Below are 16506 nucleotides of genomic sequence, written 5' to 3'. Positions count from 1 at the left end.
TTTCTGTTCAGTGTTGGGGACACATCTCCTAATGATTTGGTCGGGCAGTACTTAAACAAATATGGGTCATCCCAAAGGAAATGTTTAACTTCAGCCAGAATTTAGCGGTCTTGTCTCGACCAACGTGAGGGCATCCTACCTGCAGCGTAGGAGGTAGTTAACAATATCAGCAAACCAAGGAAGGTCTGAGATAGACATCAGCTGTTCATCTGGGAATGATTCTCTAATCAGCTCAAATTCATCAATAGACTCTAAAGTTAATCTAGACAAATGATCAGCAACCACATTCTCACAACCTTTCTTATCACGGATTTCGAGATCGAATTCCTGTAATAATAGTATCCATCGAATAAGGCGAGCTTTAGCATCCTTCTTGGAAAGAAGATACTTCAAAGCCGCATGGTCTGTGTATATGATGATCTTAGACCCTATCAGATAAGATCTAAACTTGTCTAATGCGAAAACGACGGCAAGCAATTCCTTCTCGGTAGTTGAATAATTGAGTTGGGCATCATTAAGGGTTTTGCTAGCATAGTATATCACATATGGTAGTCTATCAACTCGCTGTCCTAAAACAGCACCAACAGCATAATCAGAGGCATCACACATAAGTTCGAACGGAAGCCCAATCGGGTGGTCGGACTATAGGAGCGGTGGTGAGAAGGGTTTTTAATTCCTCCCATGCTTCACACAAGCAGCATCGAAATTGAAGGCAACATCTTTGAGAGAGAAGACTACAGAGGTCTGGAGATTTTGCTGAAATCTTTGATGAATCGCCGGTAAAAACCAGCATGACCTAAAATGATCTGATCTCCTTCACAGAGCAAGGTTGTGGTAGATGTTGAATGAGGTCAACTTTAGCTTTATCACTTCAATCCTTTTTCTGAGATGATGTGTCCTAGAACTATTCCTGAATTCACCATAAAATGGCATTTTTCCCAATTTAGAACAAGGTTCTTTTCTTTACATCTGGATATCACGAGGGCAAGATGCTTCAAACATTCGTCAAACGAAAAAAACAGAGAAATCATCCATAAAGATCTCGAGAAAACTATCTATCATGTCAGAAAAAATGCTCATCATGCAACGCTGAAAAGTAGCAGGTGCATTACACAACCCGAAGGGCATACGTCTATAAGCAAACGTCCCAAATGGACACGTGAATGTAGTTTTTTCCTGATCTTCCGGAGCAATGTGAATTTGGTTATAACCGGAAAAGCCATCTAGAAAACAGTAGTGACTGTGTCCAGACACACGTTCTAGCATTTGGTCAATGAAAGGGAGCGGGAAGTGATCCTTCCTTGTTACTGTGTTCAACTTCCTGTAGTCGATGCATACTCGCCATCCTGTGGTTGTACGAGTAGGGACTAATTCATTCTTGTCGTTCTGAACTACAGTAATGCCTGACTTCTTAGGCACAACTTGAATGGGACTAACCCATTTGCTATCGGGAATTGGGTATATGATACCCGCATCAAGTAGTTTCAGGATCTCTCCTTTGACTACATCTCTCATGTTAGGATTAAGTCTCCTTTGCATTTCCCTCGATGGTTTGGCATTCTCTTCAAGGTTAATGTGGTGCATGCAAATGGTGGGACTAATTCCTTTGAGATCTGAGATGGTCCATCCTAAGGCCTCTTTGTGTTCCTTAAGTACTTCTAAAAGCTTACTTTCCTGTTCCGTGTCTAAACATGATGAAATAATGACAGGTAAAGTATCAGAAGAACCTAGGAATGCGTACTTCAACGTACTAGGCAATGTTTTCAATTCAAGCTTGGGTGGCTCAACAATGGATGGAATAAGCTTGGAATCAGAGAGTAAGGGTGGTTCCACTTCATATTTCCTTTCAGTGATGTCCATTTGAGGTACAGATTCGAGCAGAGATAGGACGTCACTACAGTATGCATCATCATAGGAATCTGAGTTAAAGTTCTCCATACATGCTTGAAAGGGGTCGACGGATAGAATGTTAGTCAACGAATCTTGCATTAATCCTTCAATCATATTAACTTCATGCACATCATCATCATCAAGATTCACAGGTTGTTGACTAATATCGAACACATTCAATTCTACCGTCATGTTCCAAAAGACAGTTTCAACACTCCATTACGACAATTAATGATGCGTTGGACGTAGCCAAGAAAGGACGTCCTAAGATGACAGGAATGTGACAGTCTGGGTTTTGTACAGGTTGAGTGTCTAAGACAATGAAGTCTACGGGAAAATAGAATTTGTCAACCTTGATCAAAACGTCTTCGACCACTCCACGAGGAATCTTGACAGATCGGTCTGCCAGTTGTAGAGTGATAGATGTTGGTTTCAACTCCCCAAGACCTAACTGCTCATAAACAGAATATGGCAGTAGGTTAACACTTGCACCTAGGTCTAATAACGCTTTATTGACCGTGTGTTCTCCTATAGTGCAAGAAATTGTTGGACATCCTGGATCCCTAAACTTGGGTGGAGTTTTGTTCAGAATGATGGAACTCACCTGCTCAGCTAAGAAAGCACGTTTTGCACATTGAGCTTGCGCTTTTGAGTACACAAGTCTTTGAGGAATTTGGCATAAGCAGGGATTTGCTTGATTGCTTCAAGAAAAGGAATGTTGATGTTGACTCTCTTGAACAGATCTAACATCTCATTGTATGGGTACTTTTCTGTTGATAGATCAATCTTTGAGGAAATGGGGCAACAGGAGATGAGTTGGCAAAGGGACATTCACAGCAGTAGAATTGTCAGATTTTCCAACTTGCTCAGGTTCTTTGGTTTTCTGGGGTTGTGGAAGAATTTGTATCAGATTCATTAGGTTCGCCACGTTGTTCTCAACTTTACCACTTCGGAGGTGGTAATGGCATGGATTTGATCGGGTGAGGTTTCAGTGCAGGATGTTGTGCCTGTTTGAAATATCCTCTTTGGATTTTGTTGGGGTTGGCTCGGAAGTTTACCCTTTTCTCTCTCACAGATTTGATCCATCTTTTGATCTAGATTTTTCTGACTTTGCATCAACTCTGGAACATTTCCTCTAGGGTGGATAATCTCTTGTCGGTATTGTGTTGAGGATATGATTGTTGTTGAGAGTTTGATTGTTGTTGAGGGTTTCTCGGGTGTTGATAACCTTGATTGTTCTGATATCCCTGATTGTTTTGATAGCTCTGATTGGGTTGAGATGGTCCTCCCTGAGTGGGTCCTTTGACCATGAAAAGTTAGGGTGGTTTCTCCATCCTGGATTGTAGGTCTGTGAATAAGGGTTATGCTCTGGTTTTTGAAACATGGCATGTGCCTGTTCAAGCCTAGATTCCTGGACTGCAAGCAAATCGGGACAATTTTGGAATTGATGGTTGGGAATCGTTACAAGCGGCACATACAGACGAAGCGACATGTTCTCGGAGCGTATGTGGAGAGTAGTGGTGGAAGGTTTTGAATTTTATGTAGTTCTAACTCTTCTAATATCCTAACTATTGATGCCATGTTTGCTTTTCCCTCGAAATCTGCTTCAATCCTAAAAGCCTTCGCTTCGGATGTAGTCTTTCTGGGTTCACGGATGGATTCCCACTGTTGCGTCTTTTCAGCTACTTCAATCAAGAAGTCCCAAGACGCATCAGCAGTTTTGTCTACGAATAGACCATTACACATCGACTCAACCGTTGTTCGGGTGGACACATCTAGACCTTCATACAAAATTTGCACAAGTCTCCATTTTTCAAAACCATGATGGGGACATTGGAGCAATAATTCATTGAATCTCTCCAAGTATCTAGCTAAGGTCTCACCCTCTAATTGCACAAAGCTGTTCAGACTTTGACGAATTGTCGCAGTCTTGTGATTCGGGAAAAACTTTTTGAAAAACTCCTTTATGAGGTCATCCCATGTCATGATGGATTGAGGCTGTAAAGCATAAAGCCAGGCCTTTTCCTTATCTTTCAGGGAGAAAAGAAAGAGCCTTAACTTTAGGGTTTCGTCGGACATTTGAGTGAAACGCAGAGTTCCACAAATTTCCTCGAATTCTCTCACGTGGTGGTACGGATTTTCATTCTCAACACCTCTAAAAATAGGAAGCATCTGTATTGTGCTCGATTTCAGCTCATAATGGCCATTATCCTCGGGTAGCACAATACAAGAAGGTTGACTGGCTCTTGTTGGGTACATATAATCCTTGAGGGTACGGGGTTCTCCCATTGTTTCGGATTGATCTGGGCTGTCTACCTCAGAACTCATAATTTCGATAGGTTCTTCTTGATTAATTCTAACAAGTCTGTTTGTTTGGTCTCTATAGGTCACAATCATGTCCTTGTAGGTACCTCAACTATCATATTGGTCAGACAGAGCAATCGGAAACAATTTGGCCCACAAGAGTTACGAAGATTTGGTTTTGAATGGGTGTTGGACTAACAAGGGATTTTGGTTTTTTTGGTTTAAAATTGGGCTTTGGAAAATTTTTTGAACTAAACCTAGCATAAATTAGCACAACCCATAAAAGAAAATAAAAACAATAATAATAATTAAGACAAGCCCATAAAAGAAAATGAAAAAGAAAAAGAAAAAATAAAAGAAAAAGAAAAATAAAGACAAAAAATAATTACAGTCCCAAAGAAAAAGAAAAAGAAAATAAAGGAAAAATAAAAATTATTACAATCCCAACTAAATAATTAAATTAATTATTACAAGCCCGAATTTGAATTTAAATGAGGCCCAAGTGGGTTAACTCATGGGTTAGGCTTACTTGATTTTTGGAGGGAAGCCCAAAAATAGGCTTTTGGTCCCCTTTTAGTTGCACAGCCCAGTTGGGCTTTAGGATTGTCCTTAGCAGCTCACGCTCAAGCCCAGCAACATCAGTTGGGTTTAGCAGCCCAGCAACAGCAGTTGGGTTTAGCAGCCCAGCAGAAGCAACATCAACGAAGCCCACCTTAGTTGGACGAGCCCAGCAACTTGTTGAGATGCAGCAGCCCAGGAGCAACAGCAGCACAGCCCAGCGGCAGAGATGCACTAGCTTTGGGCTTGGTCTGGCAGCAGCAGCAGCTTCCTTGGCCAGGTTCAACAGCAGCAGAAACTCACCAGTCCCAGCTGCAGCAACAGCAACAGACAAGGTTTCAGCAGCAGCAGCAGCTCAGGTGGCCAGCAACACAGCTCTGCAGCAACTCAGTGGCACCTGCAAGTGAACAAGAGTGCAATGATCTCAGACAACTCTGCAATGATCTTGTGCAAAGATTGCAAAAGCAGTGTGCAATGATTGCAAGGAAGAAGCTGCAATGATCTTGACAGAGATGCAATGGTAGATGAAAGACAGCAAAGGAAATCAGCAGATGACAGCACCACTCCCCGGCAGCGGTGCCAAAAACTTGGTGTGAAAATGGGGTTGCACACAAAACTTGCAAGTATACAAGGCCAAGCTTTATAGTATAGGGATGAGTAGGGGTTAGTCCATAGGGAGTGGGAGCATACAAGAAGTTTTCCTAAGCTAGCAAATGATGTAAAACAAGATGTAGGATCACAATGTTATAGTGGCAGTGAAACAAAGAGGGCAAATGGCATGAACCAAGGCTGTGAGCCAAGGGCAGGGGTGAGTTTGTGCACTGACTTCAGTGCACACAGCTTCAAAATGCAAGAAAAACAGGCAAAACAGGCAAGGAAATAAACTGAACTGAATTTAAGTGACTGAAAAAGGGATTGTGGCTAAGCTAAGGGTTTAGAATCCACCTTTGTGTCCTAGCCAAGCAGTGTGATCCTAGGTTGAGTTGAAAATCCTATGCATACATCTAGAATGGGAGGAAAACTAATTTGCTCCCTAGTTTGCCCCTAGCATTGACTATCTTTTGACAGAACAATCAATCACAGGCACTATGAGCATTAATCTCTTCCCATTGCTCAATCAAAACATACATCATGATAACTATCCTAGCAATTCACCATTTGACAATGCACTAGGCTTCATCTGAGCCTCAGCCTAATGCAGTTTAGCTCATGCTAAACATGTAACTAGCAATAACATTCATTGAATATGATAATTCAAGCAACATTCAACATTCAAGATAATTGAAAACAACATGCACACATTCACTGTTAACTGCATAAGAAGAACTGAAATTGGAATTGCAATGAAAACAGAACAAAATGTTTTTCTGTCTAGTCCAGAGATACCTATTGATACCCCCCCCCCCCCCCTCACACACAACAAAACATTACAAATTTATACTCCCCATATCAGAATTAGGGTTCCAACCCCTTTTCCCCAAAAACAGAAAGTTAGGTAAAATTGATTTACCTAATTTGTTGAGATACTCACTCCATCTCGTCGACCCACTCTCCAATTACTTCTCCTCGTTCATCTCATGCTCCAATTGTTGCTTTAACATCACTTATATCCCCAATTTCTCACCTAGGGTTTCAGTGAGAAGAAAGATGAGAAATTGGAGAAATTAGTGGTTGATAAAGAAATAGGACGTGATGGTAATGATGGGTTTAGGTGTAGGGTTGGTTTGGTGGCGTAGGGAGTGGAGGTGGCGAGGTCAGAGCAGGTGGAGAAGGTGGTGGTGGTTCTGCACAGGGTATGGAGGAGGAGAGGTCGATGGAAGAAGGGGAAGGGGATGTTTGGTAGGGGTATATGGCTCGGATTTTATGGTGTTGAGCGGTTTCAGCGAGGGAAGATGTTATGATATCTGCGCCGTAGGATGAGAAGATGGTAGGTAGATCTGACGGCGATTCGGAGGCAGGCGAGGAGCGACCGTCGGATGAAGAGATACAATGAAACGAACGGCATTTGATGGAGTTAGGTACTGTAGTTTTAAGCGGAAGTATCGAGGTTTGATGCGCAGGCAAAGAAGCGACCGTAGGATGCATATGCGATCCAATCTGACGGTCGGGAATGGAGGCGGGTATGGATATAGAAAATGGGTTTGGGTAAGGGTTTTGGGCCTTGGGTATGCCAAGCCCATATCTTCTTTAAGAACAATTCTTCCTTCTTGAGCCCATTCCTAGCTTTTTGGACGTGCGCTCCATTCTTTGCGGCTTCCTTGCGTAATTTCTTCCGGCTTTTCACTACTTTTCTGCTCTATTCCGCTCCGCAATTCATCCAAACTTTATTTATTACCTAAAAATATAAAATTAAGTAAGAAAAATATTTATTCTTGAAAACAATGAAAATACAGAATATGGGATAAAATGTAGAATTAATGCTCAAAAGATGAGTTAAATGCCAACAAAAAGGGATAAATATATACAATATTTGGCACTCATCACCCAATCATCTGCATGGTGGATGATAGCCTTTCACATCTTTCTTTCTCTTCTAACTCTTTCAATATAGGGACTTCAATATCATATAACAAGTCATTTATTCTCTTGTTTACCTTCTCCAGATCATCCTTGTTCATCTGCCCAATCATCTGCATAGTGGCTGGTAGCCTTTCACATATTTCTTTCTCTTCTAACTCTTTCAATAGTTGCTCTTCAGTCATGGGGGCTTTACCCTTTGGTCTGTGTTGATCATCATCACCAGCCCTTTTGATTGATTTGATTTGATTTGATTGAGAAAAATTCAGAAAACAGTAATCTCCCTCTACAAATTCTCTCTCTGAATTTTTTTGCTCTCTGACCCTTTGGCTTCCTTGTTAATCCCTTTGGTTTCCCTTTTTATTCTCTCTCTGGAATAAATAAACTATATTCTTGTAGGGTCACGACTATTCCCAAGAGAAAGCTTTAATCGAACACGTATCCTAGTCTAATTGGCACCTATTCTAACCCACAATGTCATAATGACGTGATAAACCTAGGTAAAATGGCATTTTGGTTAATCAAAGTAGAATGTTTTTTATTTCCTTATCTTACTTGCGCGGGAGAAAGAGTGGAAGAGGCGAAATAGAGAAACCCTAGGTAAGGGATTCTTTCCTTCTCTTATCAGATTAAATTCAAACTTACTTGTTTAATTTCATGAATGGGGGATGTTTTTATTTTATTAATTTGAAATTACTATTGCTAGGGTTTCAGGTAAATACCTTTCCCAAATCTAAAATCGTTTTCTACTGTATTATGTAAACCTAGGGTTCTGTCAATTTTAAGAGTTTTTTATGATCTTGGCTGTGATTATATATCTTAGTAAGAATTTTAAGAGTTTTTTATTGTCAGGGTTTCTTTTGTTTTGTTCAGGTCTTTCATATTTTTATGATCATAAACCAATTTAGGTCTTTCATATCTTAGTATTAATTGGTTGAAACAATTGATGTTTTGTGTGATTCTTGTGACGGAAATTATGGAATTTGGTTTAGGTTGAGCTAATTTTTGTTACTAGTGGATGTTAATGGATTTAGGAATTTGCTTTTGTTGCTGTAAGGTGGCAGGCCTCAAAGGAGTGTATAAAATGAAGCGCAGAAAAACGCGGGCCTACAGTAATACCGCAAGTGCACGGTCGTCGGTTGTAGCTCGTGCAAGTACGGGTCGATCCACAGAGATCGGGAGTGTTTTGTAGTGTTTAGCTATTTGGGCTCTAAATTGTTGTTGGGCTTTGGGTACCAATGGACTTATGGGCTTAGTGGGTTTTGTACCTTTGAGCTTTGGGCTTTGATTGAGCTTTGGGCTCAATTTCACCCTAACAGTGAAGTGGCCTTTCACAGTAATTGGGCTTTGGGCTTCTGGAATGAAATGTACTGGGATTGGTTATTGAACTGGGCTATGGGCTTGAGTGCACAGCAGAGCAGATGCAAGCAGTAGCAGCTGCAGGGGAAGGGGAGCAGCAGCAGCAACAGGGTTGCAGCAGCAGCAGCACAAGGCAAAGAAGAAGGAAAGCAGCAGTACTGCAGCAGCAACTGCACAAGGCACAGAGGGCAGGCAACAACAGGGCAAAAGCAACAGCACAAGGGCTTCTGGCTTAGCAGCAAAAGAGGAGTGTAAACAGTGGCTCTAGGCCAAATTGGAAGCAAACCAGAGAACAAAAGAATGGCAAAAACAGCAAAGATTAAACAGACTAAAAACTAAACAGCAACAAAACAGTGAACAAAAACAAAACAAAATGGAACAAAGTGAAAGTGACACAAAGGCAATTAGCCTAAGGCAGGGAAGATGGTGAAACTAACATGGTGACAATGCAAGGCCAAGGGAAGAATACAGGCATACAAATAGAATGGGAAGAGAATTAGCTTGTTATGAGCACTAATTTCTCCCAATGCTCAATCAACACAATGCACCTAAGCATACAAAAATGGAATGGCAAGATAATCAGCTTGCTATGAGCACTGATTTCTTCCATTACTCAATCAGTTCAATGCTTCAAAGGTAACTAGCCTAGCATTCCATCAAACTAACAGTGAATTAAAAACAACAGTTGAGCTAGACATGGCACTAACATGACAAATTAAAATTAAACAGGAACACATTAAACAGGAAATTAAAACATGAAATTAACAAGAACATAACAAACATTTGAACTACTAAACAGAGAATTAAAATTGCCAAACAAGAACCCTAAAAATTAACAGTGCAATTAAAATTGGAACCAAAAAAAATGAAATTAAACCTAATTGGTAACTTGGCTAGTCCAAGAACACCCTCCACTCGTTCTACACCATGAGATATTTATACTACAAAAGCCCCAATAATTTCCAAACCCTAAAATTAAAATTAGGTATTTAAATTCCGAAATTGCTCACCAAATCCGCTGAATTGGTGGTGACCCATGCCTCTTTTCTTCTCTCTCGGTCCTTCTCTGCCTCTAATTGCGTCAATTTCTCCCTAATTCGAGATGTTTTATCAACCCTCACCTAGGTCAGTTGGTGAGAGGAGTTAAATCAACTCGGCTAGGGGGATGGTGTGGTGTCGGGTGATGATGGTGAAGAAGTGATGGCGCTGCAGAGGTGAGGTGGTAGAGATGGTGGAGCAGGTGGTACGGTGGAGCAGTTGTGGAGTTGGTGGTGGAGCAGTTGCAGAGGAGAAGGAAGGAAGAAGTCGATGGAAAGAAGGAGGGGAGTGTTTGGCGATGGGTATAGGGTTAGGTTGCTAGGGTGTGAGGCGGGTCCAGCGATTTTTGGTGTTTAGCGAGACTAAGCCGTGAGATGTGGAGCTGGTAGGTAGATCGGACGGTGATGCGGAGGCAAGCGAGGAGCGACCGTCGGATGAAGGGATACAACGAAACGAACGGTACTTGATGGAGTTAGGTACTGTAGTGTAAGGCGGAGATATCAAACTTCGATGCACAGCAAGAGAGCAACCGTTGGATTCAACTACCATCTAATCTGAAGGCTTGGAATTTCAGCGCTGTGGTGCTTGGCAGAGACTTCAGATTTTGATGCTCTATGAAGGAGCGACCATCAGATGCTTCTGAGAACTGATCTGATGGCTGAGAACGGAGGCGTTTTTGTGTGTAGAAAATGAGGTTGTGCGCACCATTCTTCGCGGCTTCCTTGCGTGATTTCTCCCGGCTTTTCACTACTTTTCTGCTCTTTTTGCTCCGCAAGTCATCCAGACTTTATTTATTACCTAAAAATGCAAAATTAATTAATAAAAATATTTATTCTTGAAAACAATGAAAATACAGAATATGGGATAAAATGTAGAATTAATGCATAAAAGATGAGTTAAATGCCAACAAAAAGGGATAAATATATACAATATTTGGCACTCATCAAATACCCCCAAACCTGAATTTTACTTGTCCTCAAGTAAAACAAAACTAAGGAAATCCTAACTATACCACTGTCGCTGGTCTCTCGAATGCATTTAGCGTATGCACTAAGCCTTTTAAACCACTAAGTGTCCCTAGTGGACGAGTTGAAGTCTCGTGAAGGTTTGCTTAGAACGTACCTACAAAGTTCTAGGTCAAAATATAAGCTCAGATTCCATCAAATGTGACATGTGCAAAACAGTTTAAGCTCACAGCAAAATGGAGATGTCAATCTAGCTATCGAAGGCACAATCCTAGCACTGATAACAAAAAAAGACATGTGATAAGAGTGTAAAGTGTATCTACACATGTGTAAAGAAAGATCTGAAGTTATGACTACTAATCACCAAGAGATAGTTTCTCAGGCTACGAACCAAGGTCGAAATCTAGCTAGCTGTCCGGACTTTACGAGAATTGTGAATGAGTTGGAGGTATTTCACAATTGCTCGCGTTGTACATCAATGGCATACACCCTCCTTGCTTATTACAATGAAACAACAAAATGACTATTTACATGACTCTTTATTTACATTGACTATTCTCTTTTTATTTTTGGAACAAGAGATGATGGAATTGATAAATACTTGATTTTTTTGTATTTTTCTCTCTTTTTTTTTTTTTCTGAATATATACATCGTTTTTTTTTTTTTTTTTTGAACAAGGAAACACTTTTGATACAAATACAAAAGGAAACAAAAATTACATGACACTTTGCAAGAGGTAGCCCTTTTTGATGCACCCAGTTAAATTCGATGGTTGTCTTTCTTAATGTAACCTCCACCTTCTATCCCAACCAACCAAAGAACAAGCTAGTCAAGTTTCGTTCAGTATTCTAAAGTGATTGGCAATCGTAACTTCCTATCAAACACCTTGAAGATCGAGGCCATACATGTATTGGTAGATCGTGCGCGTGCAAATTTCTTATCACTATGTGAATTGTGCTAGAATCAGGGTGCCTAAATATCTAGACTAAGACTCCTAATAATTATATATTTGCACAAGAGTCAACATTTCAAGGTAAATGAGCTCCGTTTTTATGTTTTTTCATTTTTTTGGAATTTTTCAATTTTTTTCAAAAAGAAGGAGTTCTTGTTTTCAATTATGGCAAATTATCATGGTATCTACTCTATACCCCCAAACCTAAACTAAACATTGTCCTCAATGTTTCAAAATATGGAAAGAATTAAAATGCAACATATGGAAAGGGACATGCTGAGTAGATTAAAAAGGAGAGAGAATACCCGATTTCGGCGAAAGCAGAATTAAAACTCCGTTATTCAAGGCAAAAAATCCAACATATTTCAGCCGAGATCATATTGGATTAGCAAAATATATACAAAAGGAACAAAAGGGTTTTTAAGAAATTTTATCTACTGGATTATATACAAAAATTCACCATACACCAAAAGTCTAAAGAGTTGAGGATCACCAAAGAAAAAGTGTAGAGACATAGAAAGTTTCAAAACACTAAAATTGACTTAAATGGGAGTGGAGAGTGAAAAACCGAATGAATGCCCCTAAACCAAAATTTTTCACAGGTTCACGTTTAAGCACAAAATCTAACAATTTTAGGGGTTAGGATTCAAAAGGTCTAACTCATAATGGACTGTTTTCTGGATGGGAAAACATGCATTTCCAACTGTGGCTCTTTAAAAGTGTTATATTTGAAGCAAAATAGTCCAAGAGGACTTGGGAAGCACACAGTTCCAATCCTAGATTAGGAATTTTCAGAAAACTTGGTTTTACAATATTGGTACAACAAATCTAGTTGGGTGGAAGGCCACAGATTTGTGACTTAGGTAGAAGAATAGGCATATCATTATCAATCAAATCAAAATCTTCTAACTCATCTACACATGTCACATCATGCTCACAATCATCAATCAAATTGGCAAGATCACAATCAGAATTATTAACATCATCACAGATTTATTTTCGGTATCGGCACATCAGGGGAAACATCACATGGAATACTAGAAGAAATATCATGCATTAAGGTCGGGGCAGAGAAGCCTAATGTATTTGAACCAAAGGTTCCATAACATTTTTCAGTATAGCATGTTTTCTTCTAACATAACATCATAATCATCATCATCATCATGATAGGAATTTGCAATCTAGGATAATTTTCAAATCCGAAGGTCGGAGCTATTACAAGAATAAAACTCTAATTCATGGGGATGACTCATATCATGGTGTTGTTCCTGTTTCCCTAACGGATTCCCATTGATGGGTTTTCTCTGCAATCTCGGCTAAAAAATTCCATGCATCATCCACAGATTTAGCAATAAACTCACCATTACACATAGACTCACCATGGGTCGAGATTTAAAGTCTAGTCCCTCATAGAGGATGACGACAAGTCTCCACTTCTCAATTCCATGGTGCGACCACTCAACAAATCATTAAAACGTTCAAAATAGTGAAAAACAGTTTATCCAATTGGACAAAACAATTGATACTTTGACGAATAGCGATGGTCCTATGGTGTGGAAAGAATTTTTTGGAAAAATTGATTAGTGAGTTGTTCCAAGTGGTGATTGATTGTGGTCTCAAACCGTAAACCATGTTTTGGCCCTTTCTTTTAAAGAAAATGTAAACAAATGCAATCTCAGAGAGTCTTCGGACATGTGATCAGGTTGCATAGTCCGACAAATTTGTCAAACTCTCTTACATGAGTATAGGGGCTCAGAATCGAACCCTCGAATATAGGAAGTATTTGTATCATGCTGCATTTATTTTAAAAGGGTTATTGGTTTGAGGTAATACAATACATGATAATGGAATTTTTATTGACGATACATGTATTCATGGAGAGCACGAGGTTGGCCCATTTTGAAAAGACACAAAGCCCACTATTTGGGTTTTTTAAAGGGTTTGGATTTTGGGAAAAATTTGGTTTTGGTGGGAGACATTTGAAATTTGGTTTTGAAATGGGAGTAAAATAAAACTTTTGGTTTAAGATGGGAGAAAGAAGAAAAATTTGGTTTAAGATGGGAGCAAGTAAATTTGGTTTTTGGATGGGAGAAAAGTAATTTTTTTTTTTTTTTTTTTTTTAAAACAGGGAAAGTAAAGTTTTTTTTTTTTTTTTCTTAAGAAAGAAAATAAAATTTGGTTGTTTTTTTAATGGGAGCAAGCCCACTGTTTGTCCTCTAATGGAATGAAGGCTGCGGCCTACGAAATCCAAGTTTTATTTTTTTTTTGAAAGTTTAAAATTCGGTTTGGCCCCGTTGGTTAGGCCCGACGTTTGTTTTAAAAACTTTGGTTTCGAGGTCCACTTTTGAGTGGAATACAAGCCCACAATCAGTTATAGCTCAGCTGGGTTTAAACCCAGGGTCCAAATACAAGTCCAATGAAAGAATTTAAACAAGCCCACACAAAATAATACAAGCCCACAAATTAAACAACAAGCCCAAAAATAATTAATTACAAACCCAAAATAGAAATAAAAAGCCCAAAAATGGGTTAATTATTACAAGCCCACAATTAAGAAATTTGGAAGCCCACAGGTTGGGTTCTCTCAATGGAATGGGTTTAGGCTTACCTTTTTAGCACAGCCCAGCTGCTCTGATATTGTTGCAAAACCCAGTTGGTGCTTTGGTTCTTTTCCTTGGTGGCGTCCCAGCAGAGGAAAAACAGGTTCAGAACAGCAGGTCCAACAGCAAATGAAGTGAAGCAGATGCAGATGCAAATGCTATGCGTGAAATGCAAAAATAGCTAATAAAACAACAAGAAAAACACAGCACCAATCCCCGGCAGCGGCGCCAAAAACTTGGCAGGCCTCAAAGGAGTGTATAAAATGAAGCGCAGAAAAAACGCGGGCCTACAGTAATACCGCAAGTGCACGTCGTCGGTTGTAGCTCGTGCAAGTACGGGTCGATCCCACAGAGATCGGGAGTGTTTTGTAGTGTTTAGCTATTTGGGCTCTAAATTGTTGTTGGGCTTTGGGTACCAATGGACTTATGGGCTTAGTGGGTTTTGTACCTTTGAGCTTTGGGCTTTGATTGAGCTTTGGGCTCAATTTCACCCTAACAGTGAAGTGGTCTTTCACAGTATTGGGCTTTGGGCTTCTGGAATGAAATGTACTGGGCTTGGTTATTGAACTGGGCTATGGGCTTGAGTGCATAGCAGAGCAGATGCAGCAGTAGCAGCTGCAGGGAAGGGGAGCAGCAGCAGCAACAGGGTTGCAGCAGCAGCAGCACAAGGCAAAGAAGAAGGAAAGCAGCAGTACTGTAGCAGCAACTGCACAAGGCACAGAGGGCAGGCAACAACAGGGCAAACACAGCACAAGGGCTTCTGGCTTAGCAGCAAAAGGAGTGTAAACAGTGGCTCTAGGCCAAATGGAAGCAAACCAGAGAACAAAAGAATGGCAAAAACAACAAAGATTAAACAGACTAAAACTAAACAGCAACAAAACAGTGAACAAAAACAAACAAAATGGAACAAGTGAAAGTGACACAAAGGCAATTAGCCTAAGGCAGGGAAGATGTGAAACTAACATGGTGACAATGCAAGGCCAAGGGAATAATACAGGCATACAATAGAATGGGAAAGAATTAGCTTGCTATGAGCACTAATTCTCCCAATGCTCAATCAACAATGCACCTAAGCATACAAAAATGGAATGGCAAGATAATCAGCTTGCTATGAGCACTGATTTCTTCCATTACTCAATCAGTTCAATGCTTCAAAGGTAACTAGCCTAGCATTCCATCAAACTAACATGAATTAAAAACAACAGTTGAGCTAGACATGGCACTAACATGACAAATTAAAATTAACAGGAACACATTAAACAGGAAATTAAAACATGAAATTAACAAGAACATAACAAACATTTGAACTACTAAACAGAGAATTAAAATTGCCAAACAAGAACCCTAAAAATTAACAGTGCAATTAAAATTGGAACCAAAAAAAATGAAATTAAACCTAATTGGTAACTTGGCTAGTCCAAGAACACCCTTCACTCGTTCTACACCATGAGCTATTTATACTACAAAAGCCCCAATAATTTCCAAACCCTAAAATTAAAATTAGGTATTTAAATTCCGAAATTGCTCACCAAATCCGCTGAATTGGTGGTGACCCATGCCTCTTTTCTTCTCTCTCGGTCCTTCTCTGCCTCCAATTGCGTCAATTTCTCCCTAATTCGAGATGTTTTATCAACCCTCACCTAGGTCAGTTGGTGAGAGGAGTTAAATCAACTCGGCTAGGGGGATGGTGTGGTGTCGGGTGATGATGGTGAAGAAGTGATGGCGCTGCAGAGGTGAGGTGGTAGAGATGGTGGAGCAGGTGGTACGGTGGAGCAGTTGTGGAGTTGGTGGTGGAGCAGTTGCAGAGGAGAAGGAAGGAAGAAGTCGATGGAAAGAAGGAGGGGAGTGTTTGGCGATGGGTATAGGGTTAGGTTGCTAGGGTGTGAGGCGGGTCCAGCGATTTTTGGTGTTTAGCGAGACTAAGCCGTGAGATGTGGAGCTGGTAGGTAGATCGGACGGTGATGCGGAGGCAAGCGAGGAGCGACCGTCGGATGAAGGGATACAACGAAACGAACGGTACTTGATGGAGTTAGGTACTGTAGTGTAAGGCGGAGATATCAAACTTCGATGCACAGCAAGAGAGCAACCGTTGGATTCAACTACCATCTAATCTGAAGGCTTGGAATTTCAGCGCTGTGGTGCTTGGCAGAGACTTCAGATTTTGATGCTCTATGAAGGAGCGACCATCGGATGCTTCTGAGAACTGATCTGATGGCTGAGAACGGAGGCGTTTTTGTGTGTAGAAAATGAGGTTGTGCGCACCATTCTTCGCGGCTTCCTTGCGTGATTTCTCCCGGCTTTTCACTACTTTTCTGCTCTTTT

Source organism: Papaver somniferum, chromosome 10, assembly GCF_003573695.1.
Source record: "Papaver somniferum cultivar HN1 chromosome 10, ASM357369v1, whole genome shotgun sequence".
Taxonomy (NCBI): Eukaryota; Viridiplantae; Streptophyta; class Magnoliopsida; order Ranunculales; family Papaveraceae; genus Papaver; species Papaver somniferum.
Note: the sequence above shows the minus strand (reverse complement) of the source record.